The sequence below is a fragment of the Pseudorca crassidens genome, chromosome 21 (assembly GCF_039906515.1).
Source record: "Pseudorca crassidens isolate mPseCra1 chromosome 21, mPseCra1.hap1, whole genome shotgun sequence".
Classification (NCBI taxonomy): Eukaryota; Metazoa; Chordata; class Mammalia; order Artiodactyla; family Delphinidae; genus Pseudorca; species Pseudorca crassidens.
In genome coordinates, this window is record NC_090316.1 from 32,275,252 (window position 1) to 32,291,527 (window position 16,276).

Consider the following 16,276-nt stretch of genomic DNA (forward strand, 5'->3'; position numbering starts at 1 on the left):
ACATACCACGGCCTGGGTGGCTTCAACTACAGATATTTCTTTCTCACAGTTCTGGAAGCTGTGAGGTCCAAGGTCAACGTACAGTGGATCTGGTTCCTGGAGAGACTCTCCTCCTGGCTGGCAGATGGCTGCCTCTCTCTGTGTCCTCACATGGTGGCGAGAGAAAGCTCTGGTTTCACTTCCTCTTCCTGTAATCATGGGGCCGCACCCTTATCACCTCCTCTGACCCCAATCACCTCCCAACGGCCCCCCTCCAAATACCGCCACGTTAGGATATCCATGGGGGATCTGTTGGGGATCCAAATGCATCAACATATGGATTCGGCGGGACACAGACAATCAGGCCACGACAGTCCCTGAGGACGAGCCACCCCTGAGGACAGGACGGTACAGCAGACAAGATCTGGTGGAGGTTGCCTCAGGCCTCTCTCTCTCTCTCTCTTTCTTGCTGCCATGGGCCACGAGGGAATGGGACAAGTCTCCTCCACTGGTTCACTGCACGGCAAGGGCTTCAAGGCCTTCGTGCTTTGGACTTTGTGTGACCGTCCCCGGAGCTTGGTGCAGCTCTGCTGAACCAGGTTACTGATCTGCACGGCCACCGCGTTCCCAGGCAGGATGTGCACCCACCATCGCCAACAGGCTTGAGGAGATGGTGGCTGCCTTTCTGGGTCGAACCCGAGGTGGCCGAGAGGCCCCGCAGTGCGTGGGGCTCACTGCTCTATTTTCTAAAAGGTCAGTTTAAAAGGGTGAAAATCTGACCCCTCAAAGTAAGGCCGGACCCAAAGTCCACATGATGGCTGATTTTGTGTGTCAACTCGACTGGCCCAGGGGACCCAGATTACACATTATTTCTGGGTGTGTCTGTGAGAGCAGTTCTGGAGAAGGTGAGCATTTGAACCAGCGGACTCAGCAAAGCAGCTCCGCTGCCCCAGTGTGGGTGGGCAGCCTCCCCTCCACTGAGGGTCTGCGAAGGCAACAGAAAGGGGAGGGTGGAGGAATGTTTTCTGCCTTCTTCCTGTCTCATTGTTGAGCTGGGACAGCTCATCACGTCTTCTTCTGTCCTGAGACTGGGATTTATACCATCAGCTCCTCTAGTTCACAGGACTTTGCTCAGACTGGACTGAATCCCACCACTGGCTTTCCTGGGGCTCTCGCTCACAGATGGCAGATGGTGGGATGGGACTTCTCAGCCTCCGTAATCCTGTGAGCTAGTTCCTTATTATACATATATGCATATAATCTATAATAAATCCATACTATAATATAAAATTATAAATAACAATTACATTATTATATAATAGCAATACATCATTATATAACCTATAATAAAATATATACGATACATAGCATATATAATATGTATACATTATATATATAAAATACATATATACATATTATATATATGTATATATAAAATACATATATATCCTATTGGTTTTATTCTCTGTTGAGCCCTGACTAATACAGTTCACCCAATTAACTGGTCATTATAAAGGGATCAATCCACAATAACAGACAAAAATAATAGTAAACAAAAAAAAACCCTACAAACTAAATTAAAAAGTAAAAGTAAGAAAATATGAATAAAGGAAAAAGAAAACTGAGAAAAAGAAAAACGAACAATGTGAGAAAAGTAAAAGAATAAAAAGAAAACTGAAAAAAGGCACAAAGAATTTTAAAACGAGAAAAATTAAAAGAGTAAAAGAATTAAGAAAAAGAAAATAAAAAGGAAAAGATAAAAAAAGAATAAATACAAAAATGCAAAAAAATATAAAATGAGAAAAGAAAAAATTTTAAAAAAGAAAAAAGAGTAAGGCATTAAAAATAGTGAGAAGATGGGCTTCCCTGGTGGTGCAGTGGTTGAGAGTCCGCCTGCCGATGCAGGGGACACGGGTTCATGCCCTGGTCTGGGAGGATCCCACATGCCACCAAGCGGCTAGGTCCGTGGGCCATGGCCGCTGGGCCTGCGCGTCCGTAGCCTGTGCTCCGCAACGGGAGGGGCCGCGGCGGTGAGAGGCCTGCGTATCGCAAAAAAAAAAAAAAGAAGAAGAAGAAAAAAACGGGGTGAGGGGATAACAAGCAAAATAGACGAGGAAGTCAAAGAGCAAAATAGCTAACTTTGGTCAGATCCCCCAGGTCACCAGAAACCCCGGATGGTGACGTGATTCCTCTCTTCTGTTTGTTCTCGTTATTACTTCCGTTCTCAGCTCTTTAATGTTTGGTCTGTATCCATACTTATTTTGTAAACACACCAGATTCATATTTAGAGCCCATAGACTTAAGGGTGTGGAAAGTATCAGGCCTCAGTGCCCTATATATTCTATGGCCTTGGTTTGTATTCACACACTTTTAAAGAATGTGGCATGTTTCTTGCACTGTCCTCTATGCAATTGACGTTTATAATCATGTTAGCATCTCTCTTGAGTTAGGCTCATTGGTGTATCTTTTAAAAAACCTTCGTTGGAAACGCCTCATAGAGTAACTGTGTGGTTTCCTTTACTCATAGAATTACCTGTTAGATCTGTGGGAAAGAACTACACGACAGAGCGGCCAAGTAAACTATGAAAAACCTAACAGTCAAACTTCTTTTATCTTAGGTATTGGCATATCCCGATCATCTCTACTGTTCTAGGGTGTGATGGCTTAGGAGTGAATATGATTTGAACCTAATACATTTTTAGAGGCTGTCAAATTCAGAACCAGGCAGATCCATCCCCTGACCCTAAATATGGTCCTAAAGTAAATCACTTGAGGAAATTGGATCCCAAAGATTCCAGGTGGGGCATTCTGAAGTGTGTCCATATTCCACTGGAGATCGAAGAAGCCCAACTAAAAGAATTGTGGGTTGATTCACATGACAAGTTCTTTCAGAGAGCGCTATTTTATCTTGAAGATTATGAGTTTGGAGGAACTAAGGTGATTGGTCTTGGAAAGAATCAGAACATGAAATTCCTTAAAAATTGACTTAAATAATTTTGTCTATGTTACACATAATTTAAAAAAAAAAAAACCTTTACACTTTGTGTGGAAAGTCAGCATATATTTTTGGCTCGAAGTTTCTCTAGTGTTTTCTGTGGAGTTCCCTCAATTTATCAGTTATAGTTCTGATGTGCCTTAGACATGAAAAATTGTGAGGCTGGCTGTTCACCTTACGAAATTCTTTTGCCCTTGCTCTGTTTTGGGCATCTGCATCTTGCTTTGCTTTCTCTTCCTTTTGCTTTTTCACTTCAGCTAACTGATGGTATAATCTGTAAGAAATTTATATGGAATTAAAGACAAACACTTCAGATATGTGAAAAAAAAAAAAACTATGCTAGGTGACCCTTCAGTATACATTTTAGTCCTTATTTTATTTCATGTATTGTTCACATGTTTAACCCACGAGAGATATTTTCTAACTGCACTTGCCCCATCACCACCCATTTTTAGGGAAAAAAGGGAGTTTTCTAGTTAATATCCTCTCACCATTAAATGCTTATAGTTTGAGCAAGCACCCACTGCTGCCACTAAATACTCCTCAGAAGCTTTATAATAAAACCTCAGAATTACAAGAGCTCTCAGAATTCACTTAGTTTGGAGCAGAGCTTCTAAAACCATCACATGCATAAATAACATTGGGTCGACTTGAAGTATATATTCTAGTTTGGTAGGCTTAGGATGTTAGAAGGAATCTGATGCAATGGTTTGGAGTCTAGAGTCTGAGTTTTGTAATCACCAACTGCTACAAACCACCTGCGTTCATATCCTGTCTCTGCCACTGACTAAACAGGTAAACGTGGGCAAGTGGCTTAACTTCTCTCCTCCACTTCTGCCCCCGGAAAACAGCATAGTTATAGCACCAACTTCTAGGTTATTTTGAAGATTAAATGAACTTATATAATAAATAATTTATATTATATATAATAAATAATACATTTATAATTTTAATATATATTTATTATACTATATATAATTAATATATATGGCTTGAAATATAAATATATAATACATAAACCTATATTTAAATACATTATGTACATAAATAATAAATAGATACGTTTTGAAATCACCTGGCATATTGTAAAGGCTCAATGAATTTTAGTTTTATTGCTACTATTAGTTTTTTGTTTTGTTTTGTTTTAATTTATTTATTTTATTTATTTTTATTTTTGGCTGTGTTGTGTCTTCACTGCTGTGGGCGGGCTTTCTCTAGTTGCGGCGAGCAGGGGCTACACTTCATTGCTGTGCACGGGCTTCTCATTGCGGTGGCTTCTCTTGCTGTGGAGCATAGGCTCTGGGCGCGCGGCCTTCAGTAGTTGTGGCACGCGGGCTCAGTAGTTGTGGCTCGTGGGCTCTAGAGTGCAGACTCTAGAGCGCAGTCTCAGTAGTTGTGGTGCACAGGCTTAGTTGCTCCGAGACATGTGAGATCTTCCCAGACCAGGGCTCAAACCCATGTCCCCTGCATTGGCAGGCAGATTCTTAACCACTGTGCCACCAGGGAAGCCCCTACTATTAGTTTTATTAACGCTATTATTGTAATTAGCATCTTCCATAATTTATGTCCGAAGAACCTTTACTTCTGTCATTTACTTCTCCTTCACCTGTGGAAATACCTATTTTTTGAGACAGAACTTTCGCATCTTTTGTCCTCTTATAATCCACCATCTCCTAATCAATTGTTCTTCCACATCCTTTTAAATGGATCCCGTTTTCCCTGGAGTGACTAGCTTACTTACCTTATCCTTCAATCAGAGCATCACTCCTCTCTGGGTAGAGTGCCTTATTCTCTTTTCATTACCTACGTTCCTCCCTGTAGTTTTTACACTAAGTGGATGGCCAATAGATATCATCTATAGGATAAATAGAAAAGTGAATTGAAGCTTTGGTTGTCAATCTAGGCCCTTGCAACTGAAAGAGTAGCATTCATATCACCTGGTAGTTTGTTAGAAATGTAGATTTCAGGTCCCACTTCAGATTTACTTTATGAGGAAAAGAGTTTACCTTGTTCCAGAAGCTGACGTGGGCCAGTATGGCTGGTGAGGAGTGATGGAGAGGTGATGTAGGGTTAGAGAGACAGCAAGGAGTCCTACCACATTAGACATTATAAGCCATTGTAGAGAGTCTGCAAATCAGGTTCACTACAATGGGAAAATGTTAATGTATATTAAGTAGTAGAGTGACTTGAGCTGATTCCTACTTTTAAAGGATTATTTTGTTTGCATTGTGAAAAGGGGAATGGAAGAGAAAAGAACAGAAAAACCAGGCCAGTTGAGAGATGATGTTGATTGGAATTGAAGCAATGGGAGAGATGGAGAAAACTGGACAGACAATTTGGACATAAAACTGACATGATGGGATGTTTGATTGATGTGAGTTGAAGAAGGGAAAGGGGTCAAGAATGCCTCCTGGGTTTCCCGTTCAGGCTCCATTTATTAAAATGAAGGAGTTGTAGGGAGGAAATAGAGGTCCTGGACAGACCTCATTTGTACATGTTAAGTGTTGAGATGCCTATAAAACATCCCAGTAGAAATGTCAAGTTGCCAGTTGGACAACTGAGGACTGAACTGAGCTGCAGATGGACTTGTATGTCTTCACAGCACAGAGATGTTATTAAAAGCCACAGAAATAGAAGGACTTACTTAGGGGGGAGGGTAAAAGAGAGATTCCAGGAAGGAACATGAGGATTATCCTTGGATGTACTGCAGAAGAGTAGGAATCAGTGAAGTAGAGAAGTGGCTGATGTGATTGGAAACAGTGAGAGAAGGGGCGGGAAGAGATTGTTCCAAAGAAGGGGTGATACAGGGACAAGTCAGGGAAGGCTCGAAGAAGTATTCTTTAAATCTGGCAAATTGAAGATTCCTAGTGACCTTGATAAGGGTAATATCTGAAGAGTGGTGGGAATGGAAGCAAACAGATTGCGCTGAAGAGTGAAAGAAAAGGGAAAGTGAAAACGTTGCATCTTGTTAGAAAATTTGCTCTGAGAGGAAGAAGAGAAACAGGGCAAGGATGTTGGGAATAGAAAGGCATGATGAGAGGAAGGTGGATTCCAGAGCGTGCTTATATGCTTCTGTGACTAAATCAGGGGGCAGGAGAAATCGCAGCTGCGAGAGGGAAGGTAAACAGGGGCAGGATGCCCGTCCACAGAGGGGAGGAGGGGGCGGACAGCTACAGACAAGGATGTTGCAGTGGGCTTTGTCAGAGGAACAGTTTCCCGCTCGTAGCATTTTTTTTTTTTTTTTTTTTTTGCTGTACGCTGGCCTCTCACTGTTGTGGCCTCTCCCGTTGCGGAGCACAGGCTCCGGACGCGCAGGCTCAGCGGCCACGGCTCACGGGCCCAGCCGCTCCGCGGCATGTGGGATCTTCCCAGACCGGGGCACAAACCCGTGTCCCCTGCATCGGCAGGCGGACTCTCAACCACTGCGCCACGAGGGAAGCCCCTCGTAGCATTTTTTGTTCCATTTGGTTGTTGTTTTTCAGCTAAGTATTAAATGAGTTCCTCTTTTACGAATTATAAAAGGAAGGGCTGTGTAAGGCATGAAGAAAGGAGACGAGTATGAGACGTCACCTAAGAGAGTGATAACAGCAAACCTCTGAGTGCTGAGTGGTCATTTGAGTTTACTCAATTGAAGTTAATCATTACAGGGAAATTAGAATGTGATGTATCAAGACCCTGAGACTCAAATGATTATTATAATTTTAATGTGTCCTTCAAAGCATCGATCGTTGACAGAGAAGGGGTTAGGAGTCTCCTAATTCCATCCAATGCTCTTTTCTCTCACCTCACATTTCAGTGGATCAGGGAAAATACTTTATGCTTCATTACAGATGTCTTTATCTCCCCGCCCCCCTCCATCTATTGGGAGATGTCAGGCTTAGCTCACTCTTGAAGACATTTGGGCGATGGTCACTCTCGTGTTAAATCCTCAGCTACCTTACCCTCCTCCCAGCTGCTGCCTAACCAGTGCAGGAGCTCAGGGGGCACAGCCAGGGAAGAAGCTATCCATGCTTAGCCTGCGGACAAGCAGAACTAAATAACACCTACGAGAGGTGCGATGGCTCTGATCAGCGCGTCTCCTCCAGGCAGACCTGCAGGCTGTGAACACACCTCCCTAGCAGGTTCTACGAAGTCTCCACAGCGTCCTCCAGACACTCCAGGCTGCCCACAGTGTACTCCTATCAACAGCTCTCTATTCTCAAACCAGGGGGGCCCAACTCCACCACACCTTGAAAGGGGTCATAGGTCAGAAGACTGAACTGAGTGACGCCCTGACGTCTGGTGGCTCTGGCCAGTGACCCTACTCAACACTCACAGCTGACTGTCCCTGGGCTTGCCTTTCACTGTCGTCGGAGGCCCTTCCTCTACGGATCACAAATAAGGGGCATCTTTTGTGATGGGTGCCTATGAGCTTAGAACTTCACGTGGATGTTGCTTCGGGAATATCTCCACCCTTTCCTTTCTCTCTACAGAACAATTCATTCTTGTAACGTTGTCTTAACACATTTCAATACCAATTACACTTCTCCTCCTCCCTGGGTAGGCACTTTGTGCCTCTCAGATGTAAAATCCCTCAGAAGGTGTCTCTGTTTTCTACATGTGACATGGAAGATGGCACTAACCTTCTGTGATTACCTTTTCCCAGCATAGAAGCCCTACAGCAAAGGACCTTTCTCACTCCGGACACTGTACCACAGTCTATGGAGGAGTCTGATTGGCTCTGCTGGAGGTCTTGTGACCACCTGTGGGCTGCTCGCTTTTGTCAAGAGGTTGACACACTACCATCAGTCTGCATGGCTCATGTACCAGCCCTGAGCTACCACTTGAGAGACAGAGGGAACGCTGAACATAAAATTTTGGGTTTGATAGCCCCATCAGGACAAAATGGAATAAGAGACAGTTCCTCTTTAAAACTAGCCATGTTGGGAAGACGTACACTATGGCTCATTGATAATAATTTAGAAAAAATGTTGCCAAAGACCAATAAATATTTATGGATAACATTAGTATATTTTGATTGTCCTCAAAATTAAAAAAAAAACTTTTCAAATTTAGTGTCTTTCTTCCCAGACTTGCAGAAAAAAATTTTTTTTTAATATTTTTAAGAGTGTTTGACATTGATCTAAATGAAAAATCAGGAAGTATGACCATGATCTGTAATTTTATCCAAAAGTGTTAGGTGATGTGGTACACTGTAAATTATCACATGTGTGCTATATTATGTAAATAAGCACAACCAACACCATTTTTCAAAGTCACATAAAAATGTTTAAGAGATCGCAGATGCCCTTTAGATAATAAAAGTAAAGTGTGACAGGCAGAAGTTAGAATAATTTATGTAGGAGGAAATGTAGATTCTGCATGTAAAGTAAGCTCATTGAAGGGTATGCCATTCTACATGCCCCAAAGGATAGGGGGGAAAGTTAAGAAACTTCACCTTCAGTCTATTGTGAAATGTGGTCCGACTACCAGAAGCAAATGAGACATCATTTTTTTCCACCACTAAAGCAGTTTTAAATGTTGTTCAATTTACTTTAGATATAGTAAGGATAAAAATGATTTGATAGTTCTTTTCCAGTATGAACCAATCTATATTTCTCTTCCAAACTCATACTTTGTCGTAGTTGTTGTAGTTTTTAGATTCTTTGCCCATAGAGGTCGTTACGGAGGATTGAGTACAGCTCTCTGTGCTCTATGACAGGTTCTTATTAGTTATCTATTTTATACATAGTAGGGTGTATACATCACTTCCAATCTCCCAGTTTATCCCTCCCCCCCCCATCCCCTGGTAACCTTAAGTTTGTTTTCTACATCCATGACTCTACATCTCTACTTCTGTTTCATAAATACAAAAATTGTCCAGAATTCCCAGAAAAAAAATGAGCATATTTGTAGCATAATAAATTATTTCAGGACATCAGAAACACAATAGTGAAAATGCAATTCAGATGAGATCTACACTTAATGTAGAAGTACCAGACATCCCTTATCTATCTAGTACTCCTGCTGTCAACTGCAAAATAAGGAGGTTCATTGTTTGTGTGGCTGTGGAGCTATAGCCTTCACAGTCCCATTTAAGCCACATCACTTCAGTCACACCTCATATATTTCTTTAATGAAGATAATCACTTTCAAATTTCTTTATTCCTTTGCGTCTTTGGAGATGCCAGGTATTATGTTTTTGCTGCAACATTTGAGGTATGATACTATCTCTTGTGCTGATAGACCTAAATATGGTATAAATTTATCCTGATTCCTTTCATATATTTACTCTAGGTAATCAGGGCAAGGAGGATGGAATTGCTCGAAAGATCAGATCAGCTATAAATAATAGTCATGTATTGTAGTGCCTGCTATGCGCTAGGTCCTTTGCATAAACATCACATATGCAGCTCTTCCAACAACTCTGAATTCAGTGGATTATTACTATTAATTTATAATGATGCTGCTATATTTTGGGGCAGAGTCAGAGGAGTTCCCCAACAGCAGAGTGAGGCTCAGATCCTGCAGTGACTTATCCGTCTGTGTGAGACTAGTTAGTGGCATTGCTAGCAGAGCTCTGAGGACAAGAGCCAAATACGATGGGCAAAGCTGAATAGGGAAAGAAATGAGCTGTCCTGAGACCACCAAAGAGCGCTAGTAGATTTTGATTCTGTAAATTGGACGGGGAACATCTGGGCCAGAGTCGGAAATGACAGCCTGGAAGTGACAACAGCATTTCAGAGCAGGAGTGGCCTGCCAGAAACCATTCGATTTACAGCATACAATTCCCCCCACCATTTTATCCTCTCCTCAGCAGCCCAATTGATCATCCTAAGAATGTGAATCTGGTTATGTAATTTCCTGGTTTAAAATTCTTCACCTAAACATCAAAATAAGACAAACATTTAAAAAAAATTAATTTATTTATTTAATTTATTTATTTTTGGCTGCGTTGGGTCCTCGTTGCTGCATGTGGGCTTCCTCTAGTTGCAGTGAGCGGTGGCTTCTCTTGTTGCGGAGCATGGGCTCTAGGCGTGCGGGCTCAGTAGTTGTGGCTTGCTGGCTCAGTAGTTGTGGCACACGGGCTTAGTTGCTCCGCAGCATGTGGGATCTTCCCAGACCAGGGCTCGAACCCGTGTCCCCTGCATTGGCAGGCAGATTCTTAACTTCTGCACCACCAGGGAAGCCCCAAGACAAACATTTTGTAGTTAATTTTTATTGGAGTAGAGTTGATTTACAATGTTGTGTTTGTTTCTGCTGTACAGCAAAGTGAGTCAGTTATACATATACATATATGCCCTCTTTTTTAGATTCTATTCCCATATAGCTCATTGCAGAGTACTGAGCAGAGTTCCCTGTGCTATACTGTAGCTCTTATTATCGATTTTATGCATAGTAGTGTGTATATGTCAATCCCAATGAAGCAATTTACAAAACAGAAAGAGAGTCACAGATGTAGAAAACAAACTTATGGTTACCAGGGGGGAAACGGCAGGTGAGGGTAGGGATAAATTGGTAAATTAAGACAACATTGTTTTTTTTTTTTCTTGCTGTACGCGGGCCTCTCACTGTTGTGGCCTCTCCCGCTGCGGAGCACAGGCTCCGGACGCGCAAGCTGAGCGGCCATGGCTCACGGGCCCAGCCTCTCTGCGGCATGTGGGATGTTCCTGGACCGGGGCACGAACCCGTGTCCCCTGCATCGGCAGGCGGACTCTCAACCACTGCGCCACCAGGGAAGCCCAAGACAAACATTTTAAGCAGCATAGAAGGGACTTGGTGCCATGGCTGCCGTCCGCTCAGCCCTCCAGCCTTACCTCTCATGGCTGTCATTCACCACATCAATCTTTATGTTCAACCTGTGCATCACCGTTCAGGATCCTGTAATTTGCCATGCTTTCTCTCCACTCTGACCTTTGAACATGTTGTTCCTTCGGCTTATAACAACTCTTGCCCCCAACCAACCTCCTTTCCCACTTTGCTCTGTAAAGATCTGCTGTCTTTATTTTCCAACTTGGATTCAGTGGCTCTCCATGACCTGCAGACTTGGACAGGCACAACCACCGTCTAAATGCCCCAAACATAGCCCGTCCTCCCATCACACCGACTGCACTGTGGTTCCATCTCTAATTGTCTGCGTCTCTATTAAACTACAGGCTCTGGGAGGGCAGGAACCAGGCTTATTCTTCTCAGCACTGTGTCCCCAGCATCCGGCATAGTGCTTGACACACAGTAGGTGCTCAATATTTTCACTGAAATTTTACACACACATAATCTCCGGTTATCATAGGCGTACAAGATATTTTGATTTCATGATCCCTCATCTTCCAGCTGGTGTATGGGAGAACACTCCTGCCCAGAAATGTTAAACAATTTGCTTTAATTCATGTATTTTATTAGTGCTTAACAGGCATAAATCCCAGTCTACAAATTCCAATGTACACAAAGTCATTGTTTTATGTTCTAAAAGTGATTTTGACATCAACTTGAAGCTGAACTCCCTCAGGACGGCAGGCCACTCGACCTTGAGGGTCCCAAGGTCTCTCCTCGCGAGGATATTGCAGAACCCCTGGGGCTCAGTGTGCTATTTTCAGAGCCTGCTCTCAAGCTGTCACGGTCCCATTCTCCGTGAGTCCTTCAAGCCAGCCGGCTCTGCAGCATCCGTGCCACGCTTCGCTGGGGTTTCTCTGGAAAAGTGAGTGCACTGGAGCCTAGGGTCCTGCCTCACAATGTGCACTACCCTGTCAACCCTTCTGAGGCCTGGCCACCCCCTGAGGGTGCATGGCAATGTCAGATCCTAACTGATGTCTCCTCCACCCACTCCCAAGCTCAAGTTGACAAAACCTCGTTTTTAATATTGGAAAAACCCTTCCTTCTTTCTTCATATTTCTAACAGAGGAATTCTTTCTCCTCACTCCCTTCTCTTCAAGGCATTTAAACTTTGGGCTACAGAGCCCAAGAAGGGAACGGAATTGCAGACAATTTTAACTTTCTACTTTTATGAGTTGGAACTCTTCCCATCCAGTGAACTCACGGGCGTTATACACAGAGAGAAATGTATTGCATTACAACACTGAGAAAACCAAGGTGGGGTTCTGGCCTCAGCAAGCTAGATCCAGGACTCAATTATGTCATCAGGGTCTGTTTTTCCCCTCTCCAGCTTAGGGCTCTACTTCTGGCTTGAATCTGTTCTCTGATGATTTTTCTGTTATCTCTTGTTACCATCACCATTTTAGCTTCAAGACCACTAGGGAAGGGAATGAGGCTCTCTATCCCACAATGACCAGGGAAACAAACTTTATTGCACTCACTTGACTTTGATGAGATCACAATTCACTCCTGACCTCGGTGGTTAATGTAATACGATGCACTGAATGACCTAAACCCAAGTCCCATACGTTATACTTGAGCTGGGGATGGGACTTCACCCAAAGCACGTGGATTGAGAGTAGGAAGAATAATTTCCTGAGGGAAAATGGATATGACTACTGAAAAAAATGGGAGAAATTAATCTGGGCAGCATTAAAAAATAACGTACCTTTCTTATAGATAGTCTCAAAAATGAGTTGCCAACAATTCCTCCCCTCCCTGTGTGCGCATGACACTAATTCTATCAAGAGGTGGAATTTCCCCTCCCCTTGAAGCAGGCTGGCCTTGTCCAGTAGAATTTGACCTGCCCAATAACTTCAGCAGAAGTAGCCACTCTGCTGGTTTGGGGACTAGCCCTTAATAGGCCCGGAAGCTTTGACGTTTGCTCTCTTAGATCCTTGAGCTTCTGGGTAAAAAGTCCAGGACGTCCTGATAGAAAGAGGGACCGCGTGGAATTGGGCAGCAAGTGGGGAGAGAATGAGATGCCTCCGCCGATGGCTGGCACCGAAGCCCCAGACACTTGAGAGAGACCTTCTCGGACAAACGCAACTCAACACAGTTATACTAGTGAGTCCAGCCAACTCCTTGTGGAGAGAAGAACCAACGACACAATCAGTCATGAGAAATTGTCAATCATGGTTGTTTCAAGCTACTGCATTTTGGGGTGATTGGCTGGTTACACATCAAAAGGGAACTGATGTACCCATACACCTCCTTTACCCGCTACAGGAAAATTCCACCGAGACAAGGAAGCACTAAGTTGTCACCTGCGTGAAGGGTAAGGAGAGACTGGAAAGGACTTTGTCATTTATCAGCCTACCGTACTCGGAAGCACTCTGGCCTCTGGCTCTGAATTCAGTGTTCTTCTCATTGGGATTCACTTCCACCCTTAGGATGTTCCCTGCTATTCAGACAGGCATCTACTGTTGCTGAGCATGGATCCGTTTGGACAAAAAGGTGCCTGAGCAGTTTAGATTCTGGCGAGAGAATAGATTGGAGAGCTAGCAGGAAAAAGAAATCACTCCAGGAAAAAAAATTGACTCTAGTGTAAGAAACACTGTAAAAATGATCTGATTGTTTGTACTGACTGCAGCAAACTGCAACAATCATAAGCTAGTTAGTCTTACAGCAAAAAAATAGGATCAGAACACAGTCGTGAGGCTATAGAGCTCTCTCGTCACCATTATTTTTCTGTTGCTTCATTGATCTTTAAATTATATGAAAATAGAGACAAGCTGTATAACGAATCATTTCATCAGAATTAGAGACGTCTTATTAATCTGTCGGCTGCAGTCTTGTTAAAAATTGCATTGGCTGAAGAATAACAGTTAATTAATTAATTAATATATATATATGTTTATTTCACTGCCAACAGTATACTTTAAGACTAAGAGTGTTTAAAATTTCTAAAATATAATTTTAAAAATAGTATATTTTGAATCCTTGTATTCCCATAAATTTGAGAGTTTTTTGTGCAATTCGAAAAGTTCTTGATGGTTAGAATAAAGCTTCCACTTCGGCTCCATAAATATACTTAATCTGTGAACACTATGTATTATAAACACCCATCTCTGAACATAAAAACTAGTTCAAGTTAAGCTATAAGAGAAGTAGGTCAAGAAGGGTTAGGGGATGAGAAAAGGGATGGGAATGGAGGGGATGAGGAGGTGAGGTGGGATTGGGCAGAGAAAATTATAAAGTTATTATAAAGCTATAAAGGAAGAGAGAGAAAAGGTGTACGTGGTCTCTAGCCTCACAAAATTATGATACCTTTGTCTCCCTTGCTATCGATACAAAGTGTATTACTTCACTGCAGTGTCACCAACAAGGCTCATCTTGGATAAAAGTGAGTGCTAACATCCTTTCAATCAACTTATTTCCTCAACTTTTGCCAACCCAAAGTAAAAGAAACAACAACAAAAATAAGTAAGTTAAATTTGAATTTTCAAGAATCATGGACTGAATATATTAAGGTGCTACTAATTTAAACAATTTACCCAATGAACAAATATGAAGGACACATCTATGGTAACAACAAGTTATACATCCAAAAGTATTCATTGAGCCTTCCTACAGGCATGATTTGATGATGGTGTTGATAATAGAGTGGAAGTTATACATGATTATCAGCAAACCACCAACAAATGCTCTTTTGGCAGCATCTAGAGTTCCATGCTAGAGTTTTTCCCATTTTATCACAAAGTAATTTTTAAATTTTCTTGGTACTATCACTACTTTATATATATTTTTAAAAGATGAAGACCTACTCCATTCCTCTTAACAGGGTCATTAAACTTTAGCAATTATGACATTTTAATATCCAGAGATAAAGTGTGTATAAACTTAGAGGTAGTGTTTGTAGATTGGTAAATATTATGTTCACCCTTCATATCCTCATACTATATGTATATATAGAAATACATATATAGAGAGAAAAATTTCTAGTATAGGAGCAGAGTCTAGTTTATTTAGCCAGTCAGGTTAGTAAATTTTTTAAATGCCATTGCAAAGACTACCCAATGATATATAATTTTAAAAACTTCTTTGCCCAGTAGTGTTGGTTTTAAAGTGTCCTTAACTGAGTCATAATATAAAAGTTATAGGAAACTCTTTGCTATATCATGTAATATTTACCACACAGTGTCATATAGTTAAGAAAAAGAAAGAAATTAAGATGAATGCCACTTGTGACAAAAAAAAAAAAAATTCTATCGACAGCTCGTGCGCCCTGCTGCTAATATCAGAGTCTTGGCAAAAAAAATCAACCCATGCCCGGTAAATTTAAGCTTTAGTGAAGGAACCTAACCCCAAGATAGTGAGTAGGGCTAAGATATCGCTTTACATATAAAAAAGTTGCTCTCTTAAAACAGACAGCATCTATACTTTTTAAAATATTAAAATAATATGGCTAATGCAAACAATTACTTATTATAAGAAGGAAATGATCTATAAAATCAGTAGCTTTTTACCAAATGACCTAGGCAATTTTTACGGATCCCTTAGATAGCAGTGGGGAAACTAGCAGTGGGGAAAAAATGAGAGCATACAAATCCATTAAGAAAATAATTAAACTATGAAAAGATAAAAAACTATTACATAATAACTTATTTCTGATTAAAGCAGCACTGTTATGGAATTAGATAACCACCGTTTGGTAACCATCATAGTAATAATTGATTTCAAAAGAATCATTAACAGATGCTAACACTAGTGGATAAAAAGTAAGTTTGATGAGTCACAGGAATTTTATATTCTTTACTGACAAATTATTTCCCATAATATGCTTATTTATTACAATGAAAAAATATAACTTTCCATGGGGAAAACGGGCAGACACCACTGTAATGAAATGATCAAAGTCAATATCACTAGCAATAGGACACATGCCATCTTGTGCTTCTGCAATATTCCTGCCAAAAATGCAGACACTGAACCCAATCACATGGCTGTGTCCCATAAAAACAAGTGTAAGGACAGTCTACAAAATGACTGGCCTATATTCTCCAAATTTATACGGTTATGAAAACAAAGACACACTGAGGAGTGTTCAGACTAAAGCAGACCAAGAAGACAGAACAGCAGGGGGCAAAGTGTGAACCAGGATTTTCTTCTGCTAGAAAGGATATTATTGGAACAACTGGCAACATGTGAATAATGTCTGTAGTTTAGATCATAATATCAATATTAATTGTTTATTTGGCAGTTGTACTTTGATTAGAAAGAGAATATCTTTGCTTTTATGAGATATTTACTGAAGTATTTAAGAGTAAAGGGGCATCATGTCTGATGCTTACTTTCAAAAAAATGAAGAAAAAAACATATACAAAGAGAGAAGATTAAACTCCGGGGGTGTGCGTGTGTAACATATTTGAGATGAAAAGAGCAATAGAGCAAAACAAAGGTAGCAAATGTTAACATGGGAACCTGGATAAAAGGCTTAGAGAGGGGCTTGCC

The 16,276-nt window shown here is 41.4% G+C and overlaps 1 pseudogene; it reads left to right on the forward strand.

Moving 5' to 3' along the window:
- The first annotated feature begins 2,423 nt into the window (after positions 1-2,423).
- LOC137216249 (small nucleolar RNA SNORA18) lies at positions 2,424-2,547 on the forward strand (annotated as a pseudogene).
- The last annotated feature ends 13,729 nt before the right edge of the window (positions 2,548-16,276 follow it).